This window comes from Schistocerca gregaria, chromosome X (assembly GCF_023897955.1).
Source record: "Schistocerca gregaria isolate iqSchGreg1 chromosome X, iqSchGreg1.2, whole genome shotgun sequence".
Lineage (NCBI taxonomy): Eukaryota > Metazoa > Arthropoda > Insecta > Orthoptera > Acrididae > Schistocerca > Schistocerca gregaria.
In genome coordinates this window covers 713,811,430-713,828,749 of record NC_064931.1, presented here as the reverse complement: position 1 = coordinate 713,828,749, position 17,320 = coordinate 713,811,430, and positions in this window count along the sequence as shown.

Sequence of the window (17,320 nt, the reverse complement as noted above, 5' to 3'; positions counted from 1 at the left end):
CATAAGTACGCGCCCGGTTGTCAGAGAGGAAGGGCCATAAGCTGCCATACATTCACTGTAGAACACATGTTTTGTCAATTGCTGCCACCAACTCTAGGAATAAACATCCCATTATAAAACGTACATTACATGTTGTTAAAGACATTTACAAACTTTTACATGATTCTTCCAAACGAGAAATTGTTTTGCATGAAATTCAGTGTGCTTTAGAGCAACCTGTTTTAAAAATACCCGAAGCTGTTGACATCCGATGGTTAAGTAATTATCGCACAGTCCACGCTATTTTCGTAACCTACAAGTCCATTATAATGGTGGTGGTGGTTAGTGTTTAACGTCCTGTCCACAACGAGGTCATTAGAGACGGAGCGCAAGCTCGGGTTAGGGAAGGATTGGGAAGGAAATTGGCCGTGCCCTTTCAAAGGAACCAACCCGGCATTTGCCTGAAACGATTTAGGGAAATCACGGAAAACCTAAATCAGGATGGCCTGAGACGGGATTGAACCGTCGTCCTCCCGAATGCGAGTCCAGTGTGCTAACCACTGCGCCACCTCGCTCGGTCCATTATAATGGCATGTGAACATATACACAAGGACGGCGCGCATTTAACAAGTTTAGCTGGAAGAATCTTGTTAAAAATGATGAATTCTAATTTCATTGTAGGTTTAGTGACTTTAGACGATACGCTAAATGCAGTCTCAAACTTATGTAAAGTTTTGCATAGACAATCACTTAAAATTTCGCAAATCCCTCTCCTTGTTTCTGGAACATTTAAGACACATCGACTGTCTTTGTGAGTGCGATGGACATAGTGCAGAAAATGAAACTCTTAATAAAATTAAAAAGCTGAAGGAGGACGCAACAGAAGTTAAAGGTGTGCTATTCACGAACGTGGAGGAGCAGATTCAAGCTATGAAAAGCGCAAGGAAATTTGTTAAAAGTATGATTGATGGAATTGGGCAACGGTTTGATGAGAAGGCAATAAAAGTGATGGAAAGAAGTGCATATTTTGAAAGTTTAAAAAAATTTCTATCGTTTACTGCTAATGATTGTAAAGAACTGGGCTTGATTTTGGAACTTACAAACGTTGACGTTGTTATTGCAGACTTGCCTTCTTTTAGGTACGTTGTTAGTAATACATTAGACGATACGTCTTCTGATATTGCTTCTTTCATACTGAGAGCCGACATCGACTGCGAAGCACTACGGATACTCGCTGAATGTGTACAGTGCATTCCCGTTTCGACTTGCAGTGTGGAAAGGTCATTTTGTACAATGAACAGGGTGATGAAAAAATTAAATAATAGGATGGGTCAGGAAACGCTCCAAGCTTGTGTGAAGATTTCAACTGAAGGGGACGGAGAGCCAACAGAAAGTTTTATTGATGATGTCATCAAGAGATATGCTGTAAAAAAGACTCCACGTGTTAGTCTGATGTAAATGTGAGTTTTATTTCATGCAATAAATTTTTTTATTATTTAATTTAATTAACTTAAGCTAAGCCTAACAGCTTAGTTAAATAAATTATGAATAATCCGCCTCGATTGCGAAAATTCCCGGTGTTTACCCAGGTTTCAACGTGGATAACCACGCCTTCTTCAGAACAAAATAAAAAACAGTTTGCCTAAATGGGCATAGTCAATTTCTAAAATGAACACCCACAACGGCAGGTCCCCATAAAATTTATTAACATTACACGGTACATCCGTACCAAGTCAATAGCACTACTTAACTGTGTGTGCTGCTTCGCCCCAGCCAACGTGCGATGGGTCACAGGCTCTCCACTGCACTAAGGCCTCGCCGGCTGTTCCCCTGAGCGACTGTCGACAATCTCTGCGCATGCAGAGCCTATAACTTTAGGGTAGCCTTTTCTACCAACAACAATCTGCACAAGAATTTAATCCACTCGTTGCAGATCACAAGTGACAAACTTTCTCAGTCTGGTGTGTATAAAGTTACTTGCGGTGACTGTCCGAAATTTTATATCGGTCAAACAGGCAGAGCTCTCATGACTAGATATAAAGAGCACATCCCCACCAGAAGCGGTGATGGCACGAGGGGTTCCACTTACGCAGAACACCTTATACAAATGGCTCATGCGCCAAGTGCTCTGTCTAATATAGAGTTGCTTCATGCTGAAGTTAAGGGCTTAAAATTGGACATCTTAGAGGAAATGGAGATTTTTAAACACCTGCAGTATGCCAAAGACGATGTCCTCAGCGATCAGCTACAATTAAAAAACAGGAATTTCTTTGAAGGTTTCGGTCCCTTACTTAATTCTTTTCATTAAACCACATGACGTGGATGTTGGCTGATGCATGCACAGGTTGTTGATTGTTAACGGATGATAACGATGCCCCTCCCCCTCTCTTTTTTGGCACCTTTCCCTTTCTGTGAGTTGAAGGTTTGGTTAGCCAAGATGAACGCCTTTCGATCATCGTAAGTTCATATCGCTGCGCGCTTTTAAGACGTATTGTATCTTCGTTGGCCTCCATTTTTATAAGATCGTGGAGCCAAGATGTGTCCTCAATCTTTTATGTTTTTTGATTACGGCCCGCTCAGCCACTTAGCATTTTGGCGATGTAGCGACAGTGATGGTTTCTGTTAGCAGAAATTGTGTGGTTTTATCCGTTAACAACATTTTGAGATTTTCTTTCCACCGCCCCCCCCCCTCCCCCCCCCCCCCCCCAACACCATTATCCGTTAAGGTGTCAAGTTTTGCAGACCGTTTGCTCTGTGAGTTACAACTTAATGGTTCCCGCATGTAGTATGGTTTGGAACCGATTGCACTTTACTATGTCCTCGTGCATAGCCATTTCTGTATGTTAGTTGTAATTTTTACCTAATTTTAGTGCCTCCATATTAGTTAGTGGCTGATGCACGACCTGTGCGCAATGTTGGTCGAGAATTAATATGTCGTAATTTCCGCATCAACGCTTGTATCACTTACTATTTGGGCGACAACGTTTTGTAGTTACTTAGGCCCCGATTCATGGTAACTGTTATATCCCGTTTCTATGCATAAGAAGAGCGTTTCTTAGCCGCGCGCATGCGCAGAGATTGTCGACAGTCGCTCAGGGGAACAGCCGGCGAGGCCTTATTGCAGTGGAGAGCCTGTGACCCATCGCACGTTGGCTGGGGCGAGGCAGCACACACAGTTAAGTAGTGCTATTGACTTGGTACGGATGTACCGTGTAATGTTAATAAATTTTATGGGGACCTGCCGTTGTGGGTGTTCATTTTAGAAATTGACTATGCCCATTTAGGCAAGCTGTTTTTTATTTTGTTCTGAAGAAGGCGTGGTTATCCACGTTGAAACCTGGGTAAACACCAGGAATTTTCGCAATCGAGGCGGATTATTCATAATTTATTTTGATAAATGTACCTTTGTGAACTTATCATTTCTCAGAACGCATGCTGTTACAGCGTAATTACCTGTAAATACCACATTAATGCAATAAATGCTCAAAATGATGTCCATCAACCTCAATGCATTTCGCAATACGTGTAACGACATTCCTCTCAACAGGGAGAAGTTCCCCTTCCGTAATGTTCGCACATGCATTGACAATGCGCTGACGCATGTCAGGTGTTGTCGGTGGATCACGATAGCAAATATCCTTCAACTTTCCCCACAGAAAGATATCCAGGGACATCAGATCCCGTGGACGTGCGGGACATGGTATGGTTCTTCGACGACCAATCCACCGGTCATGAAATATGCTATTCAATACCGCTTCAACCGCATACGAACTTTGTGCCGGACATCCATCATGTTGGAAAGACATCGCCATTCTGTCATGCAGTGAAACACCTTGTAGTAACCTCGGTAGAACATTACGTAGGAAATCAGCATACATTGTGCCATTTGGATTGCCATTGATAAAATGGGGCCAATCATCCTTCCTCCCATACTACCGCACCATACATTAACCCGCAAAGGTCGCTGATGTTCCACTTGTCGCAGCCATCGTGGATTTTCCGTTGCCCAATAGTGCATATTATGCCGGCTTACGTTACCGCTGTTGGTGAATGACGCTTCGTCGCTAAATAGAAAGCGTGTAAAAAATCTGTCATCGTCCCGTAATTTCTCTTGTGCCCAGTGGAAGAACTGTACACGACCTTCAAAGTCGTCGCCATGCAATTCCTGGTGTATAGAAATATGATACGGGTGCAATCGACGGTGATGTAGCATTCTCAATGCCGTCGTTTTTGAGATTCCCGATTCTCGCGCAATTTGTCTGCTACTGATGTGTGGATTAGCCGCGACAGCAGCTAAAACACCTACTTGGGCATCATCATTTGTTGCAGGTCGTGGCTGACGTTTCACCTGTGGCTGAACGCTTCCTGTTTCCTTAAATAACGTAACTATCCGGCGAACGGTCCGGACACTTGGATGATGTCGTCCAGGATACCGAGCAGCATACATAGCACACGCCCGTTGGGCATTTTGATCACAATAGCCATATATCAACACGATATCGACCTTTTTCAGCAATTGGTAAACGGTCCATTTTAACACGGGTGATGTATCACGAAGCAAATACAGTCCGCACTGGCGGAATGTTACGTGATACCACGTACTTATGCGTTTGTGACTATTACTGCGCTATCTACCACATAGCGAAAAAAGCGGTCCAACTAAAATATTCATATTTCTTTACGTACTACGCGAATATGTAATAAAAAATGTGTGTTCCTATTACAAAAACGCAGCTGATATTCATTTGACCTATGGCAGCGCCATCTAGCGGGCCAACCATAGTGCAATCTGGTTTCCTTTTCAAGCTAGACGAGTTTCGTTCTTTGTAGTGTTTTTCGTTTGATGCTTATTGCGTTAAATATTTGGACCGGTAACTATCAATGGACCACCCTGCATATGTTACACTATACTCGTTATGCCCGGTCGGATATAAACTAGAACTATCTGCCACTTGAGTGAAACGTTTTCGGAAATGATTCTGATTTTAAAGGCCATTTTCGTGTATTATTCGTGCTTTGTTCCGCATAAAATGCAGCAGGTTACGAGAAAGTAAGCATCTTCGGCGGTAATCCGGTAGGATACCACCCTTCGATTGGCCTTTTGGTACTAATCGAAGCGTTAGGTATATTGCAGGTGCCAGCCACCCTGCAGCGGTCCAGCCATCAGCCAGCAGCGGTTCCTTCCAGCAGCCAGCGGCGGTTCCAGCCAGCGCCAAGCGTCCAGCAGCGGTCCCAACCAGCAGCCAGCAGCGGTCCCAGCCAGCCTCTAGCAGCAGCAGCAGCAGCAGCAGCGTCCCCACCGGCCAGCCAGCCAGGTCGCCTCCCCCGCCAGTAGCAGCAGAGTGGGGCTTTGGCCCCAGTCTCCTTCATCGTTCTCCGTCCCTTTTACTCTGTGTCTCTCGTCTCCTTGCCCGTCCCTTGTTTGCTTCATTGTCCTGTCCTGTGTTTTTCCCCTTATCGTAATGTCGACCCCCACCACCACCTCTACTGCCACCACCACTGCCATCATATACACATCCCCCTCCGCTGCCGCCACCACTATCACGTAGTTTGCCCCATCACCTCCCCCCCTCAGTCCATCCCCCCACTCCTCACTCTCCCATATCCCTCACTATTTGTCGCCCTGGCTCCTCCCTCCCGCTCCTCCTCTGATCCCTTCACTCCACTCCCTCCCTCTGCTCCTTCCGTTTCTGCGGCCCCCGTTAGGGTGGTCGCCCAGAGGGCCACGGCCCACCCTCAACTCTCCCCTTCGCCTTCATCATCATCGTCACCACCGTCGCCTTCGCCATCGCCCTCACCATCTCTGGCGCCGACTCCAGCACCGGGACCTGCCACTCCCCACCACTCCAGTCGCTCCCATCCCCCACACCTCCTACGCCGCCGTCAAGCGCCCCAGTGGCACCTGTGCCTCCTCTACTCCCACAAAGGCTCCTCTTCGTTCCCCTTCCCCAGCCCATGAGCCCATGGATGTCTCCCCGCCTGTCACTGCCCCCTCCCCCTCCTCCTCCTCCACTCCCTCCTCCTACTGCTACCTCCTCTCCCGTCCTGATCCCTCCCTTCTTGAGGCCTGGAACCTCACCCTCTTCCTTCGCCAGAATTTTCCTGGTGCCCCCATCTCCCTTCTCACTCCTCGTTGTGATTCGGTCCTCATCTCCTCCCCCAGCCCTACCCTTCACACAGATCTCCTTTCCCGCATCCCTGTCACCCGCTTTGGCCCAAATGCCTCCCTCACCCCTGCTCCTTCCCCGCCTCCCTCCCGCCAACAACAACCCCCGCACAGAGGAGGAGGTGTTGGCAGAGCTTAAGGCGCATCCCCATCTGGAGGTGCGTGTGGTTCGCCACATCCATAACTCAGCCTGCTCCTCCCGCCTTATGCGGGTCTATTCCGAACACGCCCCCCTCCACAGACCGTCTCCTGAAGGAGGGTGCCTTTCTCTTTCACCAATGCTATCAAGTTGACCCTTCCCGTTCCCCTCCTCAATCCCTCTGCTGCCAAAGATGTTGGTGGTATAATGCACACCCAACATCTGAGGGCCGCGAGGCCCCCACCTGCCCGCACTGTAGGCAAGCCCACTTTTGACGGCAGTGCCCCAATCTCCAGTCCTCCCCCCTCGTGTAATACCTGTAACCTTCTTCATCCTACTTATTTCCAGAAATGTAAGGCCTGACCTCCTCCTACTACTCCTGAATTCACCGTTCCTGTCCGTGTCCGTCCTCTGGACGCCCCCATCCCTCCTGGAAATTCCCTTCGCCCACCCCCTACCGCTGAGGACATCATCAGATTACTCACCATGGTCCTCCAAAATGTTCACCCATTCCAGCGCCCCCACACCCTCTAACAGATATCCCTCGCTGCTCGTTCTGTTTTCCACTTAAAAATGTATGCCACCTACTCCAACAACCAGGCCCATTTCACCTTCTACCGTCTTGTCACCCTTGTCTAAATCCCCATCATGGCGCGACAGCACCGTATCCTTTTCAACAACATCCACTCCCTTTCTGCCAACAAGAACCTCTTCCTGCACACCCTTGCCATTCACCGCATGGATGCCTTCCTCCTCAATGAAACCTTCCTCCAACCCCACCATACCATCCACACTTCGCCCTACCTCCTTCACTGCTCTGATAATCCCCTCCCGATTTCGAGTGGTGGAGTTGCCATTGGTCACCACCGCCAGATCCCAGTTCGGCTCCAACCTCTTCTTCCCGACCCCACCCAACACATGATCCTTAGTCTCTTCTTCCCTAGCCTTAGCGTCACCTGCGCCACCACCTATGTCCGCCATAACGCCCCTCTTCCCTTCGACTTCCTCTACCACGTTGACTGTACCTTCTCCTCCCAAGCGATCGCCGCAGACCTCAACATCCATAGTCGTTCCGCCGCCCAGTTACGGCGGTGGCATCGGTTCTTCTCTTCCCTTCAAGACGACCTCATCCCCATTTCGCAGCACACTCGTCCCGAATCCAACTCCACTCTCAATGTTATCCTTTCGTCCACTAACCTCCTTGGCCGCATAACGGTGGATGCCCTGGAGCTTATTGGTAGCGACCATCTCCCTCTCCTCCTCACCGTTTCAGACGGTCGTCGCCCCCACACCGACCTTTGTAGTGACCTTCCCCCAAAGTACGTCCATGACTATTCCCGTGCCAACTGGAATGCCTACCGGGATACCCTCTCCATCCAGGTCGATAGCCACCCCTTCACCTACCACCACCCTGACGATGTAACCCATGCTGCCTCCTTTCTCCAGCACACCTTGTCTGAGGCTGTGGAGGCTCACGTCCCTACTGTCCCATCCACCCCCACCGTCCTACGTTACCCCCACAGGCCGTCCTCCTCCTCCGAGAATCCCACTGTCTCTACCATGCCTTCCTCCACACATGTGACCTGGACACACTACGACGCCACCGGCAACTCCAGCGACACATTCGTAATTTGCTCGTGGCTAACAAACACCAGGACTGGCGACAGACATGCACCGGTTTAAATTCTACCCTACCTATCAACTCGTCCAAGTTATGGTCAGCCTTCCATCGCTTTACCGGTACTAAACCCTCCCCCTACTATCCTCTTCTCCATGATGATCACCCCTTTTCTAACACTCTTAGTAAGGCCACTCACTTTGCCTCCTACCTCTTCGATGTCTTTTCCATTCCTGATGAACCCCAGTTCGATTACTCCCTCTTCCCGGATGTCCGCGATCGAACTGACACCACTGTCCCTCCCCTCGCACCTCGTTTCCAGTACTTGGACAACACTGCACACACGGAATTCAATACCCCTATCTTGCTACACTCCGCACAAAACGCAACACTGCTCCTGGTCACGATCGTGTCACCTACCGACACCTTTGTGAAGCTCCTGTCTCTTTCCTCTCCACCCTGGCCAGGCTCTACAATGTAGTCCTGTCCACCGGTTACTACCCCAACCTGTGGTAAACCTCCCGTATCCTAATGTTCCTTAAACCTAGTAAACCGCCGTCCGCCGTCCCCTCCTACCGTCCCACCAGCCTTACCTCAGGATTCAGCAAGGTCCTGGAATGTATCCTCACCTGACGCATCCACCAGCATCTCCGCCAGCACCGCCTCCTTCCCGTGACCCATTGTGGCTTTCGGCCGTCCTTCTCTTCCGACGACCTTCTCCTTCACCTCACACATCTCCTTTTCGAACAGCTTAATTCCCGTCGCTCTGCAATATTCCTCGCCCTGGACCTCGAACGTGCTTATGACCGCTCTTCAAGCTCCAAACCATCGCCCTTCCCATTAACTACGTCCTTCTGATCGGCTCCTTTCTCTCCCACTGTCCTTCCTACGTCACCATACATAACACGGATTCCTACACCTTTTTTCCTTCCGCTGGTGTGCCCCAAGGCTCCGTCCCGTCCACCCTTCTGTACCTTTTGTATACGGCGGGCATGCCGCCGCTGCCAACCCCCGTCCACCTTCTCCAGTTTGCTAATCACACCGCCTTCCTTGCCCTTGCCCCCACCCTGCAGCGCTCCCAACATCTTCTCCAGTCCCATCTTGACCGTTTCACCGATTGGTGCAACCAGTGGTTGCTCAAGGTCAATCCCTCCAAAACCCAGGCAATCATTGTAGGCAAAACCACCCCTTCCTACCGCCTCCTTGATTTATATCTCACCATCTATGACCGTCCTATCTCTCTCATTCCCACCATTAAGTACCTTGGCGTCACCCTCGACCGTCGCCTCACCTGGACCCCCCATCTCCGGACAATCCAAGCCGAGGCACACTCCCGACTCCATCTCCTCAAGCTCCTTTCTGGCCGTACGTGGGGTCTGGACCCCTCCACCAGCCTCCACACATATAAATCCCTCATCCACCCTATCCTTTGTTATGCTCATCTGGCCTGGATCTCCGCCCCCCTACCTTTTATAAATCCTTTCAAATCCTTGAACGCCATGCTCTCCGCCTCGCCTTTCGCATCCGTCTCCCCTCCCCCACGCGGATCCTGTACGATCTCATTTCGTTCCCCCACCTCCTCCTTTTCCTTCGGAGGATACGGATCCTGTACACCTCCTGTAAACTCGATCCTCGTCACCTGCTTGTCTCGCCCATCCTCTCACACCCCCCGCCCACTGCCGTGCCTGTATTCCCATGTCCCACCCGGTCTCCATCTCTCCACCCTCCTTACCCTCTCCCGAGGTGGCTTCCGCCAGCTCCCCCTCCCTGATGATGTCCTCCTCCCCTCCATCTACCCCTCCTATCAACTTTGATCCTCCCCCCCCGCTTCCTGTGTCTTTTCCTTTAGGCACCCTCCCTCCCTTCTCTCTCCTTTTCCTCCCATCCCCCTTCCTCCACCCCTCTTGCCACAGGCTTCCCCTCCCCCTTCCTCCTTTCCCCCTTTCTCCCCTGCCCATGGCATCTCTGCTCTCCCCTCTCCCTCTCCCATCCCCCCCCCCCTCCTCCTCTCTTGGCAGGTCCCCGGACTCATACATGCGCCGGAGATCAACGTCTCGTGTTTCTGTGTGTGCCGTCGTTTTGTGCTTAAGTGGTTCAGTGTTATTCTTTGTGCCCCTACGTTCGCGTGTGACAAATTTCATCTATGTATGTGTCTAAGTGTCTGAACAAATTTTATCTTGTACTCTACGCCCGTGAACGGCTCCATGTATTTTATAAAATGTGTGTCTCCGTTTATATGTCCGCCGTATTTTTTCTCTAATTGTCTTCATTTGTATCTTTTGTGTTTCTCTGAGGCCAAAGAGCGGGGTAGTATGCTGCTGCTGGCCTGCCTGTAAACAGGTTTAAAAATAACAATAAAGAAAGAAAAAAAAGAGAAAGTAAGCGCACTCGAAAGGATCCTACCTCAAAGTCACCTTCCTTAAGATTACCCAGCAGAGTTTCGCAAGAACTATATAGTCACTCCTCCATGGAAGCTTCTTTACTGCAGAGATGGGAAACCAGTCCAGTGATTATTATATGTTAACTATCAGATCGAACCATGAAACAGACAAAAGCTCGCAAATTCCACACATGTCCCAGCCTTGTCGCTGGCGATTTACTCTTTTTTTGCGTTTTGACTGAAACATGCTCCCAGCTGATGAAAAAGGCTTGAAGGCTCGCAGAAATGCTTAATTCTTATAAATTTACGTCCACATGCGCAGGAAGGAATGCTCATCGTAATAAAATAATAGAAATCAGGGCTTACGTGGAAAGATTTAGGTGTTCGTTTTTTCGCACATCGTTCGTGAGTGGAAGAGCAGAGGTACAGTATAGTCTGAAGGTGGTTCGATGAACTCTCTGCCAGATACTTACTACATAATTATGAATTACAGAGTAGCCATGTAGATGCAGATGTGATCATTATCCAAGTTCCGATTATTACGCCTAAACTGAGTATACATACTATAACTACTGGCACATTACATTTCGTGATTCGTTGGTTCGTGTTGTTGTATTCTGTAGAGTAGAGTCCTTACAGCTCTAAAGAGACAAACGCGTAACACTATTGTTGCAGTCCAATTAAAATATCGTTAATAAGCCATTGGAAAGGGTAGCAGCCGTATAATACCTAATCTAGAATTATTTTTTCATCTGCATGGTACGTAAATGATTCAATTTTCAAGTACTTTTGCTGTAGCGAAGGACTTTGCTAGCGGCAATAGCATCGGCACGGTACTCAGAACACAGCATTCGCTACCTAACATGCGCCAAGATATCGAGCATAAAAATCGATTTTTCCGGGCTTCATAACTCGTGCTCTGTTGCCAATTGAAAGGTGGGGTCAAGTGTTTTGGAAAGACCTTGAACTAGGGACCATTTGTATACCCAATTGAAGGATTGTCTTATTGTAACTATCCTACACTAGATTATGACACACTTCTTGCAGCTTATGCAAATGGAACAAATCAGTTGGTTATTTTTGCATGAGATATGATCTACGGTGCGCCTTAAGGGGCTTATGGAGGCACCATTTACTTCGTGGGTGATTTATGAGAAAACCGGAAAAACTTCGTTTTCGGGTACCAAACCCGAGCCGTCAAGACGGCTATGCACAGAAAATGCCTGAAAATTTTACAATATATTCCTAAGACCCCGAACTCGAACAATCTTGAAAATTTTCTTCATATATTTATCCATTTCCAGGATAAAAATGTTCAAGTATTCCCTATCTGTACACGTATAATACGCACGTAAAATCCTGCGTGATGCGAAATCTTAATTATAAACAAAAGCAAACTTCTCAAATTTTAATGGACTATTCTATAGCCGTTTATCTAGAAGTTCCGTCTTCTCCTACCCAAAAATCTTTTTCCGTTACTGAGAAACGCAACTAAAATGTGGTTTTTGGATACCGTCACCGGCACGCGAATCGCCCAATGTGGCGTCTACTGAAATAAGACTCGCTCTTCGCTGTCGAACTTTCCTGGATGGGGCCTCTCGGCCAGCAGTGCCATACGTTCATTTCATTTCTATATACTGGGTGATCAAAAAGGCAGTATAAATTTGAAATCTTAATAAATCACAGAATAATGTAGATAGAGAGGTACAAATTGACACACATGCTTGGTATGACATGGGGTTTTATTAGAACCAAAAAAATACAAAAGTTCAAAAAATGTCCGACAGATCATCTGATAAGAATAGCAATAATTAGCATAACAAAGTAAGACAAAGCAAAGATGATGTTCTTTACAGGAAATGCTCAATATGTCCACCATCATTCCCCAACAATATCTATACTCGAGGAATAATGTTGTGAACGGCACTCTAAAGCATGTCCGGAGTTATCGTGATGCATTGGCGTCGGATGTTGTCTTTCAGCGTCTGGGGACTTGGGAGGCCAAGCATGACGAAAGTGGCGGCTGAGCACACGATCATCAACAAACGACGCGCGCAAGAGATCTTTCACGCGTCTAACAATATGGGGTGAAGCACCATCCTGCATAAACATCGTACGTTCCAGCAGGTGTTTATCAGCCAGGCTCGGAATGATGCGATTCTGTAACATATCGGCGTACCTTTCACCCGTCACCGTAGCAGTTACAAAACCAGAATCACGCATTTCCTCGAAGAAAAAAGGCCCGATAACAGTAGATGTGGTTAATTGGTAAATCCAACCCGTACCGTGACTTTCTCGTCGTGGAATGGAGTTACCACAACAGTTCTAGGATTTTAGGTAGCCCAAATTCTGCAGTTGTGGGCGTTGACAGACCCTCGGAGCGTGAAATGAGCTTCGTGGGTCCACAACACGTTACTCCACCAATCTTTATCTTCCGCCATCTTTTGAAACGCCCACACCGCAAATGTCCTCCGCTTCACTAAATCGCCAGGAAGCAGTTCATGATGCCGATGGATTTTGTACGGATAGCATCGGAGGGTACGCCTAAGTGCCAACAAAACAGTAGTGTATGGAATGCACCTGCTACAGTATCCGTTTCTTCCTGAAATGTCTCAGCAGCATTACGCCTTGTTCTCGGTCGCCCACTACGGGGTCTTTCGTCTAAACAACCCGTGGCTTCGAACTTCGTAATCATTCTCGCCACAGCTGCATTTGTCAACGGACCTTTACCCGTTCGAATCCCCTTCCTATAGCGATAGGGTCGTAATGCTGAACTAGCACATTCCCCATTTTGATAATACAACTTCACTACATCTACATCTACATGATTACTCTGCAATTCACATTTAAGTGCTTGCAAGAGGGTTCATCGAACCACAATCATACTATTTCTCTACCGTTTCACTCCCGAACATCGCGCGGGAAAAACGAACATCTAAACCTTTCTGTTCGAGCTCTGATTTATCTTATTTTATTTTGATGATCATTCCTACCTATGTAGGTTGGGATCAACAAAATATTTTCGCATTCGGAAGAGAAAGTTGGTGACTGAAATTTCGTAAATAGATCTCGCCGCGACGAAAAATGTGTTTGCTTTAATGACTTCCATCCCAACTCGCGTATCATTTCTGCCACACTCTCACCCCTATTACGTGATAATACAAAACGAGCTCCCCTTTTTTGCACCCTTTCGATGTCCTCCGTCAATCCCACCTGGTAAGGATCCCACACCACACAGCAATATTCTAACAGAGGACGAAAGAGTGTAATGTAAGCTGTCTCTTTTGTGGACTTGTTGCATCTTCTAAGTGTCCTGCCAATGAAACGCAACCTTTGGCTCGCCTTCCCTACAATATTACCTATGTGGTCTTTCCAACTGAAGTTGTTCGTAATTTTAACACCCAAGTACTTAGTTGAATTGATAGCCTTGAGAAATGTACTATCTATTGAGTACCGAATTCCAACGGATTTCTTTTGGAACTCATGTGGATCACCTCACACTTTCCGTTATTTAGCGTCAACTGCCACCTGCCACACCATACAGCAATCTTTTCTAAATCGCTTTGCAACTGATACTGGTCTTCGGATGACCTTACTCGATGGTAAATTACAGCATCATCTGCGAACAACCTAAGAGAACTGCTCAGATTGTCACCCAGGTCATTTATATAGATCAGGAACAGCAGAGGTCCCAGGACGCTTCCCTGGGGAACACCTGATATCACTTCAGTTTTTCTCGATGATTTGCCGTCTATTACTACGAACTGCAACCTTCCTGACAGGAAACCACGAATCCAGTCGCACAACTGAGACGATACCCCATAGGCCCGCAGCTTGATAAGAAGTCGGTTGTGAGGAACGGTGTCAAAAGCTTTCTGGAAATCTAGAAATACGGAATCAACTTGAGATCCCCTGTCGATAGTGGCCATTGCTTCGTGCGAATAAAGAGCTAGCTGCGTTGCACAAGAACGATGTTTTCTGAAACCATGCTGATTACGTATCAATAGATCGTTCCCTTCGAGGTGATTCATAATGTTTGAATACAGTATATGCTCCAAAACCCTACGGCAAACCGACGTCAATTATATAGGTCTGTAGTTCGATGGATTACTCCAACTACCCTTCTTAAACACTGGTGCGACCAGCACAATTTTCCAATCTGTAGGTACAGATCTATCGGTGAGCGAGCGGTTGTATATGATTGCTAAGTAGGGAGCTATTGTATCGGCTTAATCTGAAAGTAACCTAATCGGTATACAATCTGGACCTAAAGCGCCTTTTTAGGTAACGTCAACATGCTGCGACTGATGGCGCATCTGATTCTCTCTCTCATGACAGCTCCTTTTATACAGGATTGTCATGCGCAGTCACTGACCTTTTGCTGTGCAATGCCATCTGTCGGACATTTTGTAAACTTTTTGTTTTTGTTTTAATAAAACCCCATGTCATTCCAAGCATGTGTGTAAATTTTTACCTCTCTGTCTACATTATTCCGTGGTTTATTAAGGTTTTCAAATTTATACTGACTTTTTGATCACCCTGTACTATGCCCATACAGGCAGTGGATATTGACCACTAATAACTGCTATCTTAGTGCTCTCCTAGTGCCGGTCTAGTACTGCGCGGCCGAGGCTGGCAGGAGCGGCGCTTATATTCTCTTCTTGTAGAGGGCGCTCCTTCGTGGTGCGGTCCTAGTCAGCGTACTATTGGCTGACGTCAGCTCACAGCCTTCTGTTCTCTTGTGCTCTTCATCTTTGTGCCGGCGCTTGTCGATACGCCGGAACATACTCCCATCTAATATAAGTCCACCTCCTCCTTCCCCCTCCCTCTGTCCATCTCCATCTCCTCCACCTCCCACTCTCTGTCCATCTCCTCCTCCCATTCTCTCTGTCAATCTCCTCCTCCTAATCTTCCTGTTCATCTTCTCCCCTTCCTTTCATCTCCTCCTCTTCTCTCTCTCTGTCCATCTCCTCCTCTTCCCTTTCTCTTCCCATGTCCTTCATCCATTCTGTCTGTTCATCACCTCCTCCCACTTCTCTCTGTCGATTTGTCATTCCCTATCTCTTTCCTCCTTTCTGTGCTATTTTCTCCTTTTCCCTGGCTGTCTGTCCTCCTCATCCTCTTTTCTGTCTCCACATTAACAAACTCACCTCAATATGCCGCTGGTGGTTCTGACTCCTACAATATTTCTTCCCAGATTGTAACCAATATGTATACGAAATTTGACTGAAATCGTCCGCCGGGTTTAGAATGAGCTTTTTACCTGTGCCTTTGTTCACATATGGACATTTAAAATAATGGGTGATCAAAAAGTCGGTATAAATTTGAAAACTTAATAAACCACGGAATAATGTAGATAGAGAGGTAAAAATTTACACACATACTTGGAATGACATGGGGTTTAGAACCAATAAAATCAAAGTTCACAAAATGTCCCACAGATGGCGCTGGACAGCAAAACATCAGTGACTGCGCATCACAACTGTGTATAAAAGGAGCTGTAATGAGAGAGAGGATCATCTAGAGGGTTGAATCCCCTCCTTCGAAAGCGTCAGATTGCAAAGCCTGGGCTACTCTCAGGGTGGAATCTCCGTCTTCGAAGATTGTGTCTGTCTGTCTGTCTGCCTGTTTGTCTGGCCGCCGCTTGCTGCTGTAGCTGTTCGTCTGTCCGCCTGCCTGCTCGCTGTCCATCGCCGTCGTCGTAACCGCTGCCGCCGCCGCCGAAGCCGCCGCTGTTGCTGCCTGCTGTCCCTCCGTCTGTTCGTCGCCGCCCATCGCCGCCGCCGCCGACGCCGCCGCCGCCTGCTGCACGTCCGTCTGTCCGTCGCCGTTCGTCTGCAATGAGTACTCCCACCTCCACTGCCATCTACACCTCCCCCTCTCCCACAGTCACTTCCTGGAGTGCCGCCCCTGGCCTCCCTCCTTACACCTCCACTTCCCTTCCCCCACTTACCCATCCCCCTATCTCCTCCCCTGCTGTATACCCACACCTCTACACCCTTCCTCCAGCCTCCACACCCTCAACAGCTCCCACTACTACCCCCGCCCTCACGTACGCCTCTGTTGCCGCCTCTGCTGCCGCCCCTCAGGTGGTCGGCTTCCCCTCTCTCACCCACCCCATTGCTTCGTCATCTGCATCTCCAGCACGCATCAGGACGCATCACGTCGCGCCGAGCCACCATCGCCACCACTGAACCAGCTGCCTCTTCCGGTGCCTTCACTACGCCACAGGGATCTGCCACCCGCCACCTCCCTCTCCTCCCCGTCCCTCTCCCCTCCTCCCAGCCTCCAGTCTCCAAAAAAACCCAAAAGCGCGTCATTACCGACTCTGCTCCCGCCACTTCCCACAAAAAGTCAACACCACCTCCCCCTCCCCCTGCCGTCTCCATGGACACCACCCCTCCTCCTGCCACCCATACCTCGGCCCCCACCCTCCACACCTTTGTCCTGTCTACTCCCGATCCTAAGTTCCTCGATGCTCGTACCCTCACCATGGAGATACGAAAGTACTTACCTGGTGCTCCCATCTCCCAACTCATTTCCCGCAGGGACTCAGTCCTTATCAAGTCCCCGTCCCCATCCTTTCACACAGACCTCCTGCGAAAACTGCCACGAGTTATGTTTGGCCCCCACGCCTCTCTGACACCCTTCCTTTCCTCTTCCACTCCTCGTCAGCCCCAGCCTCCCCGTCGCCCCTCCCCCAACTACACCACTGTGATCGCCAAGCTCAGCCCGGTGATCACAGAGGATGAAGTGTTGGCAGAACTGAACTCCCACCCGGACTTGGAAATCCGCTCTGCTCACCGTATCCACAATGCCTCTGGTCCCACCTACCCCATGCGGGTATTCTGAGTCCGCCCCATCCACTGACCATCTCCTCACCCAGGGTGCCCTGATATACCACCGTCGCCACCCTGTTGAATCCTCCAAACACACTCCCCAATCCTACCGTTGCCAGCGGTGCCTGATGTACAATGACCACCTGACTCCCAACTGCAAAAACCCCCCCCACCCACTGCAATGCCTCCCACTTTCTTA